This window comes from Oncorhynchus clarkii, chromosome 20, assembly GCF_045791955.1.
Source record: "Oncorhynchus clarkii lewisi isolate Uvic-CL-2024 chromosome 20, UVic_Ocla_1.0, whole genome shotgun sequence".
NCBI classification, from domain to species: Eukaryota; Metazoa; Chordata; class Actinopteri; order Salmoniformes; family Salmonidae; genus Oncorhynchus; species Oncorhynchus clarkii.
In genome coordinates, this window is record NC_092166.1 from 12,612,171 (window position 1) to 12,626,522 (window position 14,352).

General features: G+C 41.1%; 1 protein-coding gene across 3 annotated transcripts in view; it reads right to left on the reverse strand.

Annotated features, from left to right (window-relative positions):
- LOC139375919 (CMP-N-acetylneuraminate-beta-1,4-galactoside alpha-2,3-sialyltransferase-like) overlaps positions 1 to 11,044 on the reverse strand; it is a 77,749-nt gene extending 66,705 nt beyond the window's left edge. Inside the window, exon 1 of one of the 3 annotated variants that reach the window (XM_071117882.1) lies at positions 10,789 to 11,044. The gene's annotated coding sequence lies outside the window, so the exon portion shown is untranslated. The remainder of the gene's footprint in view (positions 1 to 10,788) is intronic. The other 2 variants (XM_071117883.1, XM_071117884.1) reach the window with 2 other exon arrangements.
- Between the last annotated feature and the right edge of the window lie 3,308 nt (positions 11,045 to 14,352).

The following is a 14,352-nucleotide window of genomic DNA, read 5'->3' on the forward strand; positions in this document are numbered from 1 at the left end:
TGCTTATACACAGTATTACTGGAAGTGCACACAACACACATCGGTGTGATAATATAATAGAATAAAAAGCTCCACAAAACATTAATTATGGTCTTTTAAATTATTTTAAATCTTAATAATAAACAGGGCTAGATCATGGGGAAGTAAATGTTCTTACATTGTTCTATAGGTAGGCCTAAAAGGTTTTAGGCAAAATAACTATCAAAACGTTTCTTGAAAGAGGTGATATGTCAGGCCTATTGGAGAAAAACAATGATTGCTTAATGCAGGGGTTGTCAACTAGGTTTGGTCCTGGGACAAATTTTTATTGAGCTAATAGTCGACGGGCCAGAACATAAATTAGTATATAATATTAGCACAATTAACTGGCCGAAACTACAAATTGAACAGTAGGCTACATAATAAATTCAGTGACAATAACATAATTTCGATCTGATTACGCTCATATTCAAATATGATTTAGTCTATTTCTCTGTGGGTTGATTGGTTGGGGAAAACATGTCTACGTAGCCTACACCTTTTTTTTACGTCAACATTTCATCAGAATCATTTGCTTGATAGAGAGAGAAAATGACGCTCTCAAAAAGTATCAAAAGTAAAAAGGTGGATAGTGAAAATCGCAGTTCCAAGGAACAACGTACAGAGAGATATCTTTTCCCAATACCAAGCCAGTGTGTCTTATTTTCAATGAAAATGTTGCTGTTTACAAAGTCTTTTTGACTCTAAGCATGGAACTTACAATTTGGCATGTGTCCTGAGATTCTCAAAAGGTTCTACAGCTGCAACATCGAGAGCATCCTGACCAGTTGCATCACTGCCTGGTACGGCAATTGCTCAGCCTCCGACCGCAAGTCACTTCAGAAGGTAGTGCGTACGGCCCAGTACAACACTGGGGCAAAGCTGCCTGCCATCCAGGACCTCTACACCAGGCGGTGTCAGAGGAAGACCCTGAAAATTGTCGAAGACCCCAGCCATAGACTGTTCTCTACTACTGCATGGCAAGCGGTACCAGAGTGCCAAGTCTAGGACAAAAAGGCTTCTCAACAGTTTTTACCCCCAAGCCATAAGACTCCTGAACAGGTAACCGAATGGTTACCCGGACTATCTGCATTGTGTCGCACCACCCGCCAACCCCTCTTTTTACACTTCTGCTACTCTCTGTTCATCATATATGCATAGTCACTTTAACGATACCTACATGTACATACTACCTCAATAAGCCTGACTAACAGGTGTCTGTATATAGCCTTGCTACTCTTTTTCAAATGTCTTTTTACTGTTGTTTTATTTCTTTACTTACCGACACACACACACACACCTTTTTTTTCCCTCGCACCATTGGTTAGAGCCTGTAAGTAAGCATTTCACCGCACCATTGGTTAGAGCCTGTAAGTAAGCATTTCACCGCACCATTGGTTAGAGCCTGTAAGTAAGCATTTCACCGCACCATTGGTTAGAGCCTGTAAGTAAGCATTTCACCGCACCATTGGTTAGAGCCTGTAAGTAAGCATTTCACCGCACCATTGGTTAGAGCCTGTAAGTAAGCATTTCACCGCACCATTGGTTAGAGCCTGTAAGTAAGCATTTCACCGCACCATTGGTTAGAGCCTGTAAGTAAGCATTTCACCGCACCATTGGTTAGAGCCTGTAAGTAAGCATTTCACCGCACCATTGGTTAGAGCCTGTAAGTAAGCATTTCACCGCACCATTGGTTAGAGCCTGTAAGTAAGCATTTCACCGCACCATTGGTTAGAGCCTGTAAGTAAGCATTTCACCGCACCATTGGTTAGAGCCTGTAAGTAAGCATTTCACCGCACCATTGGTTAGAGCCTGTAAGTAAGCATTTCACCGCACCATTGGTTAGAGCCTGTAAGTAAGCATTTCACCGCACCATTGGTTAGAGCCTGTAAGTAAGCATTTCACCGTACCATTGGTTAGAGCCTGTAAGTAAGCATTTCACCGTACCATTGGTTAGAGCCTGTAAGTAAGCATTTCACCGCACCATTGGTTAGAGCCTGTAAGTAAGCATTTCACCGCACCATTGGTTAGAGCCTGTAAGTAAGCATTTCACCGTACCATTGGTTAGAGCCTGTAAGTAAGCATTTCACCGCACCATTGGTTAGAGCCTGTAAGTAAGCATTTCACCGCACCATTGGTTAGAGCCTGTAAGTAAGCATTTCACCGTACCATTGGTTAGAGCCTGTAAGTGAGCATTTCACCGCACCATTGGTTAGAGCCTGTAAGTGAGCATTTCACCGCACCATTGGTTAGAGCCTGTAAGTAAGCATTTCACCGTACCATTGGTTAGAGCCTGTAAGTAAGCATTTCACCGTACCATTGGTTAGAGCCTGTAAGTAAGCATTTCACCGTACCATTGGTTAGAGCCTGTAAGTAAGCATTTCACCGTACCATTGGTTAGAGCCTGTAAATGAGCATTTCACCTTAAGGTCTACTACACCTGTTGTATTCGGCGCACAAATAAACTTTGATTTGATTCAAAGTGGCCTTCCTGCCCCAGACAGAGGCCTGACACAGAAACATTGAAGCATTAACTGCAAGCTACACAAACAGCTTTTTGGCCTGACATATTCTGTCACTTAAAATGGGTTACATCTGCAGTTACATGGAAGAGGGAAAACAGCCGTGGACATGGTGAAAAAACGTGAGGCCTTCACTAGGAAGCTTGAGTTGTTCCATTTGGACTTTTCATCTGGAAAGCTACTTGCACTTCAGCACATCCGGGATGTACTCAGGAGTGCCGAATCCTTGTGTGCGTTGTGGGTGGCATGCTCAGAGGAATACAGCACAATAAAGAAACATTTATTGTGTGTGTTAACAATGTTTGGATCGACTTACACCTGCAAGTACCCATTTTCCTCTATGAACCCAATATAGACTCACGACAGGAACCGGCTTTCACATAAGTCAATCGAGGACTGCCTGCGCATCAAAATCACACCCATCTCACACGACAACTTTTCCCATTGAGTAAGTCACTTAGTGGCCTATATTTAGTAAATACTAACATTATTGTGAATGGTTATCCAGGGATATTTAGGTCTCAAGCTGACAGTAATTTCTGTTTGTTCTGTCGTTAATTAGCAGGCTATCCCGATCAACACATCGCTTTTTTCTTTTAATGATTGTTTTATGTAGGATGCTACATTTTTGTTGAGTTGCAATTGTAAATAGGCCTAAAAAATGTTTTTTAAATTTATTGTGAAAGATGCTGTTGAGCCTCACAACTTAACTGGCTGAGGTAGGCTATTTTATATAGACCTAGGCTCGGAAGAAATAGACTCCAATTAAGCCCCCTTGTTTAGTAAAGTGAAATTAAAATGAAGATTGTTGAAATTAATTACTTGACTGGTATAGGTTTTTCCCCATCTGTTGCTATATTAACTATAACTTATTTATATTTTCAGTACAAGACACTGTTCACCTATTGATTGCGCTGCGGTTGAAGCATTACGTTTCAGCACCACAAAATGGTCACACAAACACACATTTGAAGTCGGAAGTTTACACACTTAGGTTGGAGTCATTTAAAACTCATTTTTCAACCACTCCACAAATTTCTTGTTAACAAACTACAGTTTTGGCAAATCGGTTAGGACATCTACTTTGTACCTGACACAAGTAATTTTCCCAAAATTGTTTACAGACAGATTGTTTCACTTATAATTCACTGTATCAATTCCAGTGGGTAAGAAGTTTACATGCACTAAGTTGAATGGGCCTTTAAACAGCTTGGAAAATTCCAAGAAAATTATATCAAGGCTTTAAAAGCTTCCGATAGGCTAATTGACATAATTTGAGTCAATTGGAGGTGTACCTGTGGATGCATTTCAAGGCCTACCTTCAAACTCAGTGCCTCTTTGCTTGATATCATGGGAAAATCAAAAGAAATCAGCCAAGACCTCAGAAAATAATTATAGACCTCCACAAGTCTGGTTCATCCTTGGGAGCAATTTCCAAACACCTGAAGGTACCACATTCGTCTGTACAAACACCATGGGACCACGCAGTCGTCATACCGCTCAGAAAGGAGACGCGTTCTGTCTCCTAGAGATGAACGTACTTTGGTGCAAAAAGTACAAATCAATCCTAGAACAGCAAAGGACCTTGAAGATGCTGGAGGAAACGGGTACAAAAGTATCTATATCCACAGTAAGACCAGTCCTATATCGACATAACCTGAAAGGCCGCTCAGCAAAAAAGAAGCCACTGCTCCAAAACCACCATAAAAAAGCCAGACTACGATTTGCAACTGCACATGGGGACAAATATCATATTTGGAGAAATGTCCTCTGGTCTGATGAAACAAAAAATGAAACTGTTTGGCCATAATGACCATTGTTATGTTTGGAGAAAAACAGGGGAGGCTTGAGAACACCATCCCAACCGTGAAGCACAGGGGTGGCAGCATCATGTTGTGGGGGTGTTTTGCTGCAGGAGGGACTGGTGCACTTCACAAAATAGATGGCATCATGAGGTAGGAAAATTATGTGGATATATTGAAGCAACATCTCAAGACATCAGTCATGAAGTTAAAGCTTGGTCGCAAATGGGTCTTCCAAATGGACAATGACCCCAACCATACTGCCGAAGTTCTGGAAAAATGGCTTAAGGACAGCAAAGTCAAGGTATTGGAGTGGCCATCACAAAGCCCTGACCTCAATCCTATAGAAAATTTGTGGGAAGAACTGAAAATGCGTGTGTGAGCAAGGAGGCCTACAAACCTGACTCAGTTACACCAGCTCTGTCAGGAGGAATGGGCCAAAATTCACCCAACTTATTGTGGGAAGCTTGTGGAAATTTAAAGGAAATGCTACCAAAAACCATTTGAGTGCATGTAAACGTCTGACTCACTGGGAATGTGATGGAAAATATTAAAGCTGAAATAAATCATTCTCTCCACTATTATGACATTTCATATAGTCTGTTAACAAGAAATTTGTGGAGTGGTTGAAAAAAAAACTAGTTTTAATGACTAAGTGTACGTAAGTGTCCGACTTCAACTGTATATATTTATCTTCATAATTAATTTTGGGGGGGGGGGGGGCAAATCTGGCCTGCCTGCAATATTATTTGGCCCCCCCAAATTAATTATGAAGATACATAAATATATATACAGAAGCCACCAGTTGGTGAACCCTGGCCTAATGAATAGATAATCGAACAAAAATCCAACTTAATAGATCAGATGCATGTACGCAGAAATACTTGCCACAATGACACAATTAGCTAGCTACCCACCTCATTCCTTTCTGTTAGCATGTCCCCACCATCATGCTTTTGGGATACGTCTTTTCAGATACCATATTCTTAAATTGTGGACACTACATCACCACAATCCCTTGCTTGCTGTTGGTCTCTCTCATTTTTGTAAGTCACCTTGATTTTGCACCTGTGTGTTTTATCAGTTTCTTTATGGAAATATTTGGCAGTAGTTAAAGCAATACGGATCTTGATCCAGAAGGGGATTGAATGTCTGTAGTCTGTCTGTAGTCTGAGTAGCAGTCTTTTTAGCTAACATTCCACTCCTTGGCACACCATCTCATTGCCAGAGACAATGAGTTGCTCATTGGTTGTTGAAAATAACATTTTCCATGACTATATGTGGAGCCTCATAATTTGAATAACAAAATAAAAAACATTTAGCTGTTTGCTAGGCTAGTTGTATTCTGATGCTTAAAATCTAAGCAAATAGGTTTTGTGGTTGGAATTGCAGTATGTATTTAGTTTGAAAATCTAGATGTGACCTAGCAACTTTTGACAAGACTGGTTTCATCTGGACAATCAAAAAATGGTTGCTTAGCAATCGGATACCAAGGTGTTCTGTGGAGAGAAAAAAAGTGACAGAGTCCCAGTACTTGGATAAATCATTGTGATTGGAGGATATCTGTGAGGGTTATCAAATCAGGATCAACTCCTCTCTTCACCTTCAGCTCATTAATGATTTTCTTCTAACTTTTTACCTGGGCGTTTGATCATGACAAACTCCAGTCCCTGCCGGTGACAAACATACCCATATCATGATGCTGCCACCACAACACTTTAAAATACATCTGGAATCAAGAACATTAAACTTACTCCACATTAATGGCCAGTATGACAAAGAGAAAAAGAAGGAAGCCTGTGCTAAAAGAATCCCCTCCAAATCATCTCTTCTGTTTGCAACAAGGCCGTTAATTTCTTTGGTGTCTTGCAAGATTACTTAACTTTTTGGCCTAAATTAAAAACTACAGGTTTGGGTCAAATCCAATACAAAGTTTTAAAAAAAACTGTATTTTCAAGTATTGTGGTGGCAGCATTATCTTATGGGCGAGGCTAGTGTAGAATGTATGTAGGAATACGATTATAATAACTCTTTACAGCAACCACTAGAACAGAGACGGAGCATAAAATGTAAAGAGCAACAGATATTCTCCAGGGATTAAAAGAAAAGGCATACTGTATCCTGATTCTATAGGTATGACTAGAAGATTCTATAGGAGAGGACTATTCATAGCAGCACCTAATCATACATTTTTTTTAAAACGAATAACACAACTGTCTCTCGGTCTTGCTCATAGCATATGTTCAATAAACGGTGTAAACTGACAGACACCGCTTTGGGTTGTTTCTCACAGAAACAGTCAAAACAGAACATTCCAGCCAGTGTGCACATCAGCGTTCTCTAATCAAGGTTACTCAACACAAACACTTTTGACAGAGAGTCATGCGGAGACCACGGTCTCTTTTACAGATGAGCCCTGTAATAAAAATATACACAATACAAAAAGCAAAACAGATTAAAAAAACAAAATCAGAAAAAAACATTTTTCAGAAAAAAAGGTACTTAATTAATCAGCCGTCTGAATTGCCCTAGAGGCACCAAGGTCCACAAATCTAAAAGCTGATTTACCTAAGGAATTTCCAGTTAGCCATCCCTGAGACAGGGTATGGTAACTCGCATGTACAGTACCAGTCACACGTTTGGACACACCTGATCAGAGAGCAGCTGCCTTTCTTTCAATCCTCTCAGTATCGACACATGCTCCAACGATGCCTTAGCTACTGTTGTGAGCCATGACCAGCCTTTCAAAGCATTTCATGGCTATAGATTTGAGTTGCAAAATCTTACCTTAACATTAGAAATATTTCACAATACTGACAACTGATCAACCATTACATTTGTATACATTGCTTGTTTGAATTAATTGTACTTTGTACTTGTAGTCAACTTCGTTCTGAAGTTATCGGTGGTCACAGTGAGACAAACCCTGTGATTCTATGTTAAGCAGATATCTTGCGTATAAAGTGACATGTAAGGGCAAAAAAAGCATCAAACAATGCACTTAGCTGTTCTACGAATGGTCTGATGCAGGCGTTAGATTATAAGTATTGTCAAGTGCATTTTAATAACTATGGTTTTGGGAAACAGCTCAGAGAATTACGACGCTCCTACGAAAGTTCTAACGGTTAACTTAGCCTTAAGATGCTTTTGGGAAACCTGGTTCTGAACAAAACAAATACCTATATGTAACCCAATTAAGGAAACTAGGCGTATGTCGCAAGTCACGACTTCACAGGAGAGCTGTTTGAACTTTATTATTTTTAACCAAAATGCATTTTTTGGCAGAAATGCCTTCTCTAACATGTGAACTTTCATGTGCCTTAATATCAAATTTGTATGCCATCTGTAAATACGAATAAAATTGTTAAGTTACGAGCAGTTGGCTAAGCCCCAGAAAAAGAGAGCAATCTTCCCGCTAGCCATGATTGGCTGAGATAATGAGTGGGCTGGACATGCCAAGAGATGGGTTTGAATTGGTCTATCACATATTGGAGCTGGTCATGTCTAGGTAATTGTGTCGAGCGCTGCTTTTTAAAAAAAAAAGTATTGTGTAGTAAAACTGCATAAACCTTATGTCAAGTTAAAGTGTACTGTTAGCTAGCTAACGTTAGCTAGCTGGCTCGCTAACTAACATTATGTGTATGCTCTCCACTTTCTGGAAGTGGAATTTGAGTATGATAGCTGAGGAGAAGACCCCAGCCTGGATTACATCGTAAAACTAAGGCAACCATGGCATCAGACAGGAGACGCAACCATAATGTATACTGGTAAGATTCAGATATTACACGTTTCTAATTTTGACAGAAAGTGGTTTAATTTCAGGTGTACTGTCAGCTAGCTTGGTCGGCTAGCTAACGTTATGTGTATGATCTTATTCTTCGTATCTCAGACACATTTGCTTGACTAGTTACAGCCATAGAACCTGGCTGATAAGCTACCTGCAGATTCATGCAGGGTAGTAACGTCATAAATTGTGATTATGGTCTATTGTTTAGCTAGCTAGCTCAATGTCTTAACAAAAGACACCACTCTAATTTTGACAAAGTATTTTCATTTCAAGTTAGTGTACTGTTAGCTAGCTAGCTAACGTTAGCTGGCTGGCTCACTAACTCACGTTACGTCATGCATTGTGAGTCATTGTTTACCTAGCTAGCTATCTAGCTACATTTCTTAACAAAAGACTTGTCTTAGTGTGCCAGAGCGCAGAATAACGGATGCATTTTTTAACGCTCAACGCCCGTTGAATATGTCCGGTGTCAGTAAACGTCGGCAACAAAGCATAATTCAATTGTTGCCAACAGCAGTTAGTCACCAACGCTCTGGATAACATGAAAAAAAGCCTAACCAGCTCTGCTAGGCTAAGTAAAATAGTCAGAGTGGGGTGTTCTCTCATTATGTGTCTGGAAGTAGCTAGCCGATGTTATCAAGTTAGCTTGGGTGCTTGATTATAATTTTATTTTTTAACTAGGCAAGTCAGTTAAGAACAAATTCTTACTTTCAATGACGGCCTAGGAACAGTCGGTTAACTGCCTGTTCAGCAGAACGACAGATGTGCAACTTGTCAGGTCGGGGGTTTGAACTTGCAACCTTCCGGTTACTAGTCCAACGCTCTAACCACTAGGCTACCCCTTGGTTGTGGGGTCAGAGCATTCGGAACAACCCTACTTATTGGCCCGTGTCCAGTGTGCTCTCTGAATGCGAAACCACAGAGCGATAGGGCGAGTAATGTTCAGTGAGCTGTGCTCTCTCTCTTAGATGTCTGGAAGTAGCTGGCAAGTTAGTGCAGAACGGTTGGATCAACCCTTAAAGAGGTTGGTGGGGCCAAGGCTTAAGAGGGTGTGAACAATGCTGAATGGGTGTAGACAAAGAAGGGCTCTCCAACAGTAATACCAAAACATTGAAAATTACAGTTCTCAAAAGTGAGTTTGTAAATTGATCAACTTTCAACGACAAATTACTTTCCCATTGTTTCCTAAAATGTAGTGAATGATATACCATTTTGTAGCTGAGTCTCTACTTTTATCCAATATAAAAAATAAAAAACTGAAATTCAAATGTTGCTACATAAAACTGAATCCAGGTGGTGAGTCACATAAGAATGCTGTTCATTGACTACAGCTCAGCACTTGAGTACCATAGACCCCTCCAAGCTCATCGCTAAGCTCAGGACCCTGGGACTGAACACCTCCCTCTGCAACTGGACCCTGGACTTCTTTACTAGCCACCCCAAAGCAGTTAGGGTAGGCAACAACACATTTACTCCATGAGTGCGTGGCTGTGCACAACTCCTACATCAAGTTGGCACACACACACACACACACTTCTGCTACAACTCAGTCTATTATCTATACTGTTGCCTACAGGGCTCTAAACTGACCCTTTTTACAAGGAGCACATGTGAATGTAGGCATCAAAATTTAGGAGAAAAATATTTGGCGTATTAAAGCTAGAATACTACAGTTTTCTAGGCCACTGGTGCTCCAAAATGTTTTTAAAAATCCAGGTCGCACATCAAAATATGTAGGCGCATATGCGAGTAAAATGGTCACACTGTATGAGAATGACAAATCTATTTGTTCGGGTCGCCCAAAAAGTTACATATTACAGCTTTAGTACAGGGAGTAGCTACTGGGTAATGTCAATGTAAATGGTGACGAGGGAGACCTACAGGGAGAGGATATTCACCCAACCCTAGATAAAGTACCAGATGATTATCGTTACTATCGTTCGTAACTGCCAGTCTAACGTCAGAGCCATATGTAACTCGATAGCTGCCTGGTTTGTTGGCTGGTTCGCCTTGCTAGTGCGCAGGGAAAATAACGGTATTGCTGGTCCCATAATCCCATTTCGCTATACTGATTATACCCGTGTTGCAATACAAACATCAATGCAGATTGTAAATTTAGCTAGCTAGTTAGACAAAATTATATTTCCCGGGATGTCAAGACAATTAAAAAAACGTTTGTATCCACCAAAACCCACAACAAAGATAAGACGGTGGATAGCTAACTTCATATAACTAGTTACTGTAGCTAACAGTAACAGGTTAAATTGGCACTCTTGCTAACCTGGAAATTGCCGTTTGGTTTTGTGAGGTTTCTATGCCTTAAAGATTTAACGTTAGCTAGCTATCGCAATCACCACAACCAAGGGTTAGGAACGACGACTGCAAACGATACACCATTGAGTAATTTACAAAAACATAGCTAGCTACCTAGATTAGCTACTTTAGATAGCTGGCTAGCTAGACGACAATGAATGGATTGGAAACAATGCAAGATAGCGGTTGTCTAAAACAAACTGGATAACGTTAACTAGCTAGCAGACGTTACAACGTAGCTAGCCAAACAACATTCACCACAACGTCGTATAAAAACAGGACGTTCCCAAAACGTAGAGCAGGCTACAAAAAAAACAGATTCGTTTTAATGTTTATGGTAGTTTACCTTATCGTCCCCTTTTCAGAACTGCCTCTTGTAGAAAAGGCTAGACGTAGCTAGCGCTAATTTAAAAAACGAAAAGGTCGCAACCGTATCGCCCCTACTTTTCCGACCATCATCATGAGAACTGTTAGCTGAAGATGTTCGAGAATCACCCTCCCATATTGCGCGCACCCCTTCTCTTCTCTCCAAGCTACTCTGGCTCAATGGTAGGTCTGTCACATGGTTATGTTACGTTTGCGATTATCTCCAGTACTTCAATTGAGTTGAATGCTTGAATGCACCTTTTCATTTGTTCAAACCTTCACGTGGCACTCTCCCAGTCAGCTTTTACATTATATTCGGCTTGTTGCGTGTGCAATGTTTGCAGTTTGCCTTTATGTACCCGATGGTAGCATCAAAATCCTTTCATTGTCACCATCGTCCTTTCAACGTTTTAGCTATCTAACTGGATGGTTCACGTGCAACATTAGAAATTGTATGTATTTGTTGCATTGTAGCCTACACAATCTATAGCTTTTGCTTGACATGCACATATTTTGTTACCATACACATGGTCAATTATAAACAGGTCTGTTCTGGCAGTTGTTATACCATTATTTGCTATTAGAAATATATGGCAATGTATTGCCTTTTTAAATTGACCCTCAACTACAGGGAGGGTAGGCCTATGATTTGAGAGATGGCCTAGTCAATTCAAACACATTTCTCTGTGCTTTCACATTGTGGCTTCCTGCTCACACAATTTTCTTCTTGAGATAGAATTTCTGAAGTCTCATGTCAAAACCTTTTAGAGAAATACCAATGGACATAGATCTATGCGTTACTGTAGCTAGAGGCCACAGCATAGGCTATTTGACCAAATGTTGCTGCTGGCACAGATTGTTGGAGCTCAGGATATCTATACTCTCACCTGCTCGGATTACACTCCTAATTCAGTTATCCTCTGAGCAGCCAAGTGATGTATGTGACATTTATAGGCCCATCCTATATTGGGCTCAGGGCCAGGATGAAAAAGGCATCTGCTCTGCCCTATGATGTATAGTAATATCACACACTGATCTATTAATATTGAATCAATCAAGAAACACAATCCGGACATCCAATGTTTTCCATCAGGTCCAGCCAGATTAGTGAGAGGATATAGGCAGGCACTTGTGTCCAACAACATGTTAACATATAAGAGCTGGCCTCATGAGAGTGTTCTCTGGTGGCAGGCAGATCATGCCCTCTATTACTGCTCAGTTACCTCAGCATCATCCATTACAAAGATCCATCTCCATCCATAGAACATGAAATGTTTGCTGAACAATGCTTACACAGAATTTCCCCAATTGAAGGTGGTTTGCAACAAGTTTACTGTAAGATCACCTGCCTGTTACCCTCTGGTTTCACACCGAATTTATGCTGTTGAAGATTTCGCCACTCTTGCAAGAACTTCATCACTCATGAAAAAGAGGCTTGCAGGAGTGTTAACTACTATTGGTATCTACTAATGTCCGGATTGTGGTTCATTGCAATAAATTCTTTACTTTTCCTCCCACTTCAAAAAATGACATGATACAATTTACACCCCCCCCCCCCCCCAAAAAAAAAAAAAAGACAACAACACAGATCTTGGCTCCTTTAAAATCTAGAATGGCAACATAGTAGTTTAAAATGTAGAAATGGCAGTTGACCATCAGTCTAAAATAAATGTGGATCTAATCTCACCTTTGATCTTTTTTTCAGATAAAACATGTAATAGGTGCACATATCCCAGCAGCAACACTTGTACAGCACCACCAACTCACAGCCATCTAGTTAGTAGACCTCTGGGAAGATGATCAGAGAGTGTATAAAAACAGCTGTGTGTTTTCTCCCAAATCTGAGTGAACATAAAGCTTTTTCTCTAGCCGCTGTCTCTTGACATTTGGGCCAGTTCTCTCAGCATGATAGACATTTGTCCCAGGGCTTTCATGGGGTTTGAGAGTGCCTTCTTTAATTGCATAATGCCCCCTTATGTTTCCTACGATCAACATCTCAGAAGATGTGAGATTCTTTTATGAAAGCTGTTACATCATTTAGAGATTCAATTGAGATCTTTGAACCATGATCTTTGAACCGACAACCATCTGTTGACAAGCAATACTCTCTACACAACAGACTCCCTAAAAGAGATTCTCCAATCTTTTTGTTTGCTTTTTAGCCAGTAGTTCTGCAAGTAGCGCTCACAAGCCAAAAGTGGCACCCGAAAATTGAGTACTATGTCACATGCGTGCAGATATGTACAGCACATCATTGCTCTCTGTCTTGCTCTGCTGTGTGTGCATCATGCTAGCTGTCACTCAAATGGCAAGGGCTGAAGCTCATTGGCTAGAACTACAAGGCTGGGCCATTTGGGGGAAATGAAGGTAATATGGAGCAGCACAGCTTCCATTTTGTGGCTAATTGAGGTAAAACAGTAATTCTGCTCATAGATTATGCATGTACTTAGTATATTTTACTTCATAAGGACTGAATGCTAAGGCTACCATGCTTGCTAGGACACAGAGATATAACTTCAATTAGCACTGACGTGTGAAGCGAGAGGTGTCGAAGCCTTTGAGCCCAACAAATGGCAGGCTACCCCACCCAAATCCAGAGGCCTTGAAGACCCCTCCTGTTGTTCAGAGCCTGGCATTTTCTACAAGAAATCTGACTCCAGAAATAAAAGCTTCTCCAAAGTGGGTGTGACACCTACTCCCGTTGCCTGCTGCACTGCTGCTTGGATTCCACCTGGCGATCTGTTCACCGTCTGCCCTGGTTGTCTGCCCCTGTCTGGTACAGGTATCCGGAAGGCCAACGTTAATTACTTTAAGGAGCAGTTCTCTCTCTGTGGGTCTAACCCCAAGAAGTTCTGGAAAACGGTTAAAGACCTAGAGAATAAACTCTCCTCCTCACATGTCCCTTAAAGTTGATGTGGTTGTTACTGACAAGAAGCACATGGCTGAGCTCTTTAGTCACCACTTCATTAAGTCAGGATTCCAATTTGACTCAATCATGCCTCATTGCCCGTCCAACATTTCCTCATCTTCCACCCCTTCTAATGCGACTATCCCCGATGCTTCTCCCTCTTTTTCCCCTTTGATCTCTACAACATTTCTCCCTGCAGGCAGTCATTGAGTCGGAGGTGCTAAAGGAGCTCCTGAAACTTGACCCCAAAAAAACATCTGGGTCAGATGGTTTAGACCCTTTCTTCTTTAAAGGTTGCTGCCCCTATCATCGCCAAGCCTATATCCAACCTTTTTAACCTGTCTCTCCATTCTGGGGAGGTTCCCATTGCTTGGAAGGCAGCCACGGTTCGTCCTTTATTTAACGGGGCGGCAGCGTAGCCTAGCGGTTAGAGCTTTGGACTAGTAACCGAAAGGTTGCAAGATCGAATCAACGAGCTGACAAGGTACAAAATCTGTCGTTCTGCCCAGCAGATCTTTTGACTTTATACACTTCACTCTTTGAGAGAGGTAGTTAGCAAACCAGGCCAAAGACCCTTCAGAGACACCAATACTTCTTAGCCGGCCCACAAACACGGTCTACCGTGTCTCAGCCACT